Raw genomic sequence first — 8,588 nt, 5'->3', positions numbered from 1 at the left:
CCGACATCACAGAAGCACTCCACATGAGGCTCCCAAGCACTGAGGATGTCACCTAGACAGGGGACTGAACGTCTGCAACACAAATTCCAGCTCGACGAACAGAACCATAACAACGAGCACGCAAGCTACAAATCTTCTCCCAAACTTTGAATTTCTCCTCTGTGTTTAACATGGAGAAAGACACGAATACTTAGGAACTTGGCGAAGTTCGTGGTGATTTCTTAGGGACTGTCCACATCACAGTATAGGAAGTACTGGACATACCAGACTGCTTGAGGTTGGATAAATCTCATGTTCCTTCGCAGATATATCCAAGAACACTGTAAGGAGCTAGAGAAGCATTTGCATTGGACCTAGCTGATGGTCTTGATCATCATTAACCAGAGTTGAGATCCTAGAAGGCTGGAGAATATCAAATATTGTGCCCTTACTTAAGAAGGACTGAAGAAAGAGTCTTCAAACTATGGAGCAGAAAGTTTAACATCTGTGGTAGGTACATTACTTGAGAAATTATGAAAGACAAAATGTACATTAATTTGGAAATACAGGGTTTGATTAGGAATATTGAGAATGGCTATGTGCTTCAAAAATTTCTTAAAGTTATTTGATGATGTGACCAGGAAGGTTGTTCGGTCGGGGCGGTAGATGTCAAGAAGTGTGGATCTGAAAAAAAACACAGCAGGTCAGGCAGGAACAAGAGAATCGATATTTCAGGCATAAGCCTTTCATCAGGAATATCCAAAACAGTCACCACCCAGGTCAATTCCCCTTCCCCTGCTCTCCCCATCCCCGACCATTTCCTTTTCTCTTTATCTGCAGCTCTCCGCACCCCCACCCCCAATCCTGAAGAATAGTTATACCGAAAATATTGACTTCTCCACCTCCTGATGCTGCCTGGCTTGTTCAGTTCTCCAGCCTCCTGTTTGTCTATTATTACACAGGACGATAAGGAGTCTCGTCAGCACAACAAGCTGGTTAGCAGCTATCATGAGTCACCCAAGAATGATCCTCTTTCCTGGGATGAGGAGGAGGATATGCAACCCCTCGAGACGCTGACACACGAAAAGAAGAGACCAATCAGCCCCTCCAAACTGTTACACTGAAACAGGAGGATGTCATTGATGCTGCAACACGACAAACCAATGAAGCAGAGACTGCACAGACAGACTGGCTCAAGTCGGTCCTCCTGGCTCCATTGCTAATGCTACACATGTGTTACATTAATGTGTTTGCTGATGGAGAGGAGCACACCGGATGGCTTGTCCCAAGTCGCAAAGAGGCATCTGCCATCTCAAAGAAGACAGACTCGTCTTCTGCATGGAGATCAGAAACGTTTGGGAATGGCCAACACTATCAGGGTGTAACTGTTGACATGTTTGTGAACCACATCATGCTTAGTGCCCGATCTCACTCCAACTGTACGTTGAGATGGTGAGAGTTCATTCAGAATCTGCCGCTCTCTCACAACCAACATGTGGTCTCCACAGAGAGTGTAAACTATTAGAGATTCATAGAGGTTAACAGCAGGGAGACAGGGCCTTTAGCCCAAATTGGAAATGCCAACCAAAATGTCCACTCATGTTAACTCCATTTCCCTGCACTTGGCCCATGTCCTGCGAAACCTTTCCTATCTACATATCTGTACACATATGAAAACATATACTGCAGGAAAACACGTTATATTTCACGCTATAATTGTTTTGTTATGGGAATAATGAATCCTGGTTCAAAACGCTCAAGTTTTATTGCAATCACTTTTTAATCTTTTGCAGCATTACAGATTAATTACTCATTTCCTTCACACTCTCCTCATGGTACCATCACTGCAAGGATTAAACTCTTTTACACTATCTCACTGTGGCAAGGAGATCATTCCTTATAATGTAGAGAAAATCTTTTCACACTGCCCCACGTATTGTCTCAATATCTCTCTACAACTGCAGGGAGGTGTCTTCACGCCTATATTTGAATTATTTTTCAACGAAGGACATTATACAAGTTACTGTGCTGATTACTTGCTGCTCTGTCTGAATTCTGTCAAGGACTCATGACCAAGGGCATTCAGCTCCTTTTCAGCAAGAGCACTTCCCATCATCTCACCTTCTAATAAATACAAAATGAGAAGGATGGTATGTTTTGCTAAATAATTTCTTTGCCTTGAGAAACGCTATACTTCCAGCACAGCCACGCCAACAGCAACATCACTACTGCCATTGGAGATGTTTGGAGATGCTGAGGAGGCGATGACCTAGCTGCATTATCTCCTGATTATTAATGCAGCGACCCAGGTAATGACCCAGAGCACAGATTCAATTCCCACCACAGCAAACATTGGAATTAGAGTTCAATCGTATATCACGAATTAAGATACAATGAAACGATTACCAGAAAAAGCCTGCCTGGCACACTGATGCCCTTCAAGGAATGAAATCTATCATCTTCACCTGATCGGGCTTACATGTGACTCTAGACCCATAGCAATGTTGTTAACTCTCAGCTGCCGCTTGAAATGTCCAAGCCCAACCACTCAGTTGTATCACTCATTATAAAGTCTAAAAGAAATTAAACCATACGGAACTAAGCATTAAATGCTTACACCCCACAGACTGCAGTGGTCAGGAAGGCAGCTCACCAACAGCTTCTCAAGGACAACGTGGAAACGGAATTACATGCTGTCCCAACATCCCATTAATTAATGTTTAAAAATATTATTACTCTTGGGAAAGGGAGACAAAGGGACATAACTCACTTCAAACCGTGACTTTGATGTATACCATACGTGGACAGGATTTTCGTTAATATGGCAACAGGAAAAAAATAAATAAGATTAATCTGATTTATATTGCCATTCTATCTGGTCATCAACAATCCCTCTATTTTCTTATTTCCCTATATCTCTCTCTTAATCTATCTGTTGAACTCCCTCCTTTTCCCCTTCACAACAGACATCCCTGTCACCAACATCAATCACACTATTTCCCAGTTGTGTGCAGTTCTGATGGATGATCATTCGATTCGAAATGTCAATTCTATTTTTCTCTCGCTCCGAGGCTGCCAAATCTGCTCAGTTTCTCTGGCACTTTTTCATTCTCCTGATCTCTCGCATCATTCTCTTTTTCCCAACGTTTAGTGTTGTCATTCGATAGGATGTCTGCATCGCTGTTAACGGCACCATTTGTTGACCTCACTAAATGCTCTTTACTGTGAGCCCTTACCTTAAGGCAGTATAGAGCAACGCACATTGCTGTGGTCCTGACGTCGTCCTTATCCAGACCAGGTAATAATGTTAGATTTCTTTACCAAAGGACATCAGTGAAATAGATTAACATATCGACAAAATGCTAGTGGGGTTATATTAGTGACATTCGCTTTTATTTCCAGTTCCTGTCATTTGAGTTTAAGTTCTCTCATCATGTGAGATAGGATTTGAAACAATGTCTTTAGTGTAGTAAACTGGACCACTGAATGACGTGGCCAGCGACATTATTATTCTGACAGTGTCCCTGACATGAATTTACTTCATAGACAAGAACAAGGGTTTGATGGAAACATCGTAATGGAAAGAGTGATCAGAAGAGAACAGGAACCATGAAGTCTGAAATTTTCCAAGGCATGTGTAATGGTGTATTTAGCAACTGCAGAAACATCAAGCTGGGGAATAGGGATACCATGGAGCTGGTAGTGGGGCTGTTTGGTGATGGAGAGAATGTGAAGACATATATCAATGCAGGGCAAATCGGTACTTTCGGTTTGTGAACAGTCTTGTCCTCAGATGTGTGTGTGGGGTGGCGGGGGGGGGGGGGGGGGGGTGCTGTTTTGAAATTTGTGGTGATGAATGGATTTGCATTTGAAACTGAAGACAGTCGCTTCCAACTTTGTTAGAGAAAGTTAGAAGAAATAACATTAAAGTTCACCATGGCTTACGGGATTAATAAGTAGATAGAGATGGGGAGACTTACCAGGAACATCAACAAAAGCAAGCATGGGATAGTAACCAGCCTGAACAATCAGCAGTACACAGTATATCCGCAGTGATAATATTTTCTTATGCCTGGAAACAATGAAAAGACATGAGGATAAACTCCGGTCCATTGTTGCAGCATTCCATCCTAGGGTTCTCAGTTTCTGAGCCATTAGTTCAGCATTCCAGTCTACTGTTCTCAGGTTCTGAACTATTTTTGGAACATTCCAGTCTACTGTTCTCAGGTTCTGATCCATTGTTCGAACATTCCAGTGTGATCTCAAATTATGACCTCTCCTCTCCCCGTCTCTGCAACTGCTGTTTCCTGTTAGTGTTGCAGGTGATGCATCTGCTGCAACAATGGGATAAATCATTGCAAGAAGCCCCTACCAATAGAAAAGGGAAACCATCCAGCGACATCAATAGGATCCATGGATACTGACATCAATCACAATCACTGAACAAACAGATCCAGTTAACACATTTCAGTATGGTACCAATAACAATTGGACTTGTTTAAATGTTGACATCGCTGACTATTGATCACATCTCCCATCACCAATTGCTCTTGTGAAGTTAGTTATGAGGGAGAATGACGGATGTTTCCTTATCGCAGGCTAGATGATTCTACTGTGTTGTCCGTTTGCAATGCTGTTACCACCTGAACTCCGCGCCCCCCCAACACAGCCACCCACAAAATACGCAATCTAGATGCAGTTAAAGTGCTGATCTCTCCTCAACTAGACCAGACGCCAGCCAATTGATTCTCAGTGGGAATATTTGCCCTGACTATTCACAGGAAGTGTGGATCTGTCTGGGCATTCTTCTCATTGTTCTAATAAAACAATGTTTAACCTTCAACACACAATGCCATTCAGCGTTGTTTTATGTAAACTCACAAACATTTGAATACACTTTGTTGGCTTCAAAGCAGCAAGACTTACATTTGTTGATTCAGTCCAAAGCCGTGTGTGGCATGTTGTTACAACACCGGTCCTTTTACAAAGTTAAATTGTCTTTAATTTTTTAAAAGAAGGTCTAAATGAACCAAGATTCCTATATATCTGAACATTGAAAATTCCATTGGTATCCTTTTGTTTATATCTCACAGGTAATGCCTCAGCCAGAAGGCTTTCTATCCTTTAATAAGAAACTTGTATAATCAAGAGGACGTGGCCACCTCTCTAACTGGACAGGTCTGACCAGATCTGTGGTTAGTTAAGTCAGGGTCACTGTTTGAACTGGACGCTCTCCCCCTCCTTCTGTCCTTCTGACCTCATAACCTGTAAGCCTTTGTGTCAGTTTTACTCTTGGTGCGAAGGGGTTTTCTTATTTGGATTGTTGCAAGTATTTTGGAACAGGATCCTAAAGTCTGGATAGCCTGTCGGGGTTATACAGGATTAGTTATTCAAGTATGCTATTTTTGGTTTCTTGTGCTTCATTCGGTAATTTGGTAAATAAATGCTATTTGTTTAAAACTCGACAGTCTGACCAGCTAGTTCACTCAAGGAAGATCCACTCTGCACTAACTTTGAAGAAATAACCAAGTTACGGTCTGGGCTAGTTGCTTAAAATGTTCTGTGGAGTCGGGCCTGTTCCAAAACAGAATGGGGGCCATTTGCGGGATTTAGGCAGCGAATGGCAAGTATTAGTGTCTCCTATTCCGTGTGTTGATTTGGTGGGGATAAAGAGCTTTAGATAACAATGGCTCTTGCAGAAACCAAGGATGGTTTGGAGGTGGAAGAAGTGACCGTGGGTTTTTTACAGGATGCACATAAGTCCAAGCTGCGGGAATTAGTAGACAAGCTTGCGTTGAAGCTACCTCCTATCGTGAGAAAAGATGAGATGATGGCAGCAGTAGCTCAACATTCCAAATTGCTGGAATCTCCATCAGGATCTGCAGATATGAGCAAAATTCAATTACGAATGATGCAGCTTGAGATCAAAGCGGAAATGAAGCAGTTTGAATTACGGCTAAAATCAGAAGACAAAGAAAGAGAATGAATAGGTTTAGCAGAAGAAAGAAAAAACAATGAATGTCCTTAGCAGAAGAGAAGGAAAAATAGAGAACGTTTGTGCTTCAGAGATAGACACTGAGAATGGAAAGTCAGCTTAAAAGGACGGGGATGAAGGCTGAAGGTGAGCTTTTAGTGAAGAACAGAGTGAGGATGAGCACAACCATGGTCGTCAAAAGCCTGGTGAGAAATGTTTTAAATATATTCACACCTTGCCTAAATTTGATGAGTAGGATATGGAAACCTTTTCCATTTCATTTGAAAAAGTGGCTAAACAATTGCAGTGGCCAGTGACCATGTGGGTTTTCTTGATCCAAATAAAACTTGTAGGTTGAGTTCGGCAAGTATTCGCAACACAACACTATCAGATGAGGGATCTGGGGTGTACAAGGAGGTAAAGAAAGTGCATATGAGCTTGTGCCAGAATCCGACAGACAACCTTTCACGAATATAAGGAGGGATCTTGATCAAACATATATTGAGTTTGAAAGGATCAAAGTAATTTTGATAGCTGGAAAAGAGCTTTACAATGCTCTGAGAGAGACAATTACTTTGGAGGAGTTCAAAGACTCACTGTCTGACATAGTGAAAAGACATGTGGAAGTGCAGGGAGTAAAAACGGCAAGGCTGGCAGCATAAGTGGCTGATGATTATGAATTGGTCCATAAAACATGGTTTGGCATCGAGAATCAATTTCAGTCCATGATGGATAGAAACTGGGGCAAAAAGAAATCCTCACGTGGGAGGGAATGGTAGATCTCGAAGAAGGTCATAAGGATAACTTCGCACAGGCTAAAAAGGAAATAAACAAATAAGTTAAAAAGGTCCGGCGTTTTCATTGCAATAAATTAGGTCACATGAAATCAATGTGCTGGTGGGTTCAGAAAACAGATATTGATGCAGAAAAACAGGATAAGCTTGGAAGTTTTGTTGGAGTTGTAACAGAAAGCACAGTGGAAGCTAGAAAGCTGCAACAGTGTGAATGAGCTGATCAGAGGTTTGTTGAAGAGGGAGTGGCAGATCTGCTTAGAAAATATAAATGCAAACAGACAGTTTACAGACATAGGACATGTAAAGAGGATGCAATATTATGGGACACAGGACCTTCTTAGTCCATGATGCTGAAAGATCAAGAGATATATACTCCAGAAGGACTATTTTCAGAAAAGGTACTGCTAAAGGGAATTCATCTTGAGACAAAAAGCTTATAATTATGTAAAGTGAGGATAGAGTGTCCAGAAAGGTGTGGAGAAATTGTGGTTGGAGTATTGGACAAACTCTCAGCTCCAGGAATACAATCTATCCTTGCAAAAAATACAGCTGATTCAGCGGTAGCAGTACTGCCTACACTGGTTGAAAAGCCCGTGAAGACGCAGGCAACTGAAGAAATGCAGGACTCTTATCCTGGAAGATTCCTGAGTGTGGGTAACGAAGCCCCAATGTCACCAGTTGAAACAGGAGATATAAAAAAATGTAAAGATAAGGAAGCTGAAGTGGCATTTACAGAGACTTGGTTCCATCACATAGTTGTGAAAAACTATTGAGCAAACAGGGCATCATGCAAATATTTTAGTTCATTTAAACTAATTGAGTTGCAGCAGAAAGATAAAAGGGTAAAGCAGTTTTATCAAAAAGCATGTATTTTGAATGTATCCCTGAGTGTTATTCCCCTAAAAATGATGTCCAAATGAGGAAATTCGAGACTATCACATACTCAAGGAGATAATAATTGGGCAGAAGATCATCAAATCGTATTGCCAATGGGATACAGAAAAGAGGTGATGTGAATGGCGCATGAGCTACCACCTAGATGTCATTTGGAGTGAGGAAAACACAGGCTGAAACACAAGACACTTTTACTGGCCTGGACTGCAACAGAATGTAGTTGAATTTTGCCAGACGTGTCATTGATCTCAGGTAATTGGAGAAACCACAAGCGATAATAAAACCTGCGCCTTTCTGAACTATTCCTGCATTTGAAGAACCTTTTACAAGAGTCTTAATTGATTGGCCCGGTCCGCGACATCAAACAAAAAGGTGGGCACCAATATTTGTTAACAATAATGGATGTATCGACTAGGTTTCCAGAGGCCATCCCAAGATGCAGTATCACAGCTAAAAGAATTGCAAAGGAATTACTCTTTTTAAAAACTAGACACGGACTACCAATAGAGATATAGTAAAGTAAAGGTTCAAACTTCACATCTATTTAGTTCACTATGATGTCTTAGGAATAAAATAATTCAAATCGACTGCACACCATCCAAAATTGCAGGGAGTGCTAGAAAGATGACATTAAACATTACAGACCATGCTGAGGGCTTAAGATCAGGATTATTCAGATGATTAGGGTGAGGGAATTCCATTTTTGCTTTTTGTGACCAGAGATGCACCAAATTAACAGAGAAAATTCAATCCATGTGAAATGTTTTTGGGCATTAAGTGAGAGGACCATTAATATTGATTAAGGAGAAAATAGTAAATCAGAATTCAAAGGCCATACATTTGGACTAGATCTCAAAGTTTAGGGAACGATTAATAGTGCTGGGCAGTTAGCTGAATAGCATTTAAAAGTATTGCAGCATGCAATAAAGCAGGAAGTGGACAATTTT

This window comes from Chiloscyllium plagiosum, chromosome 5 (genome assembly GCF_004010195.1).
Source record: "Chiloscyllium plagiosum isolate BGI_BamShark_2017 chromosome 5, ASM401019v2, whole genome shotgun sequence".
Lineage (NCBI taxonomy): Eukaryota > Metazoa > Chordata > Chondrichthyes > Orectolobiformes > Hemiscylliidae > Chiloscyllium > Chiloscyllium plagiosum.
This window is presented reverse-complemented; position numbering follows the sequence as displayed.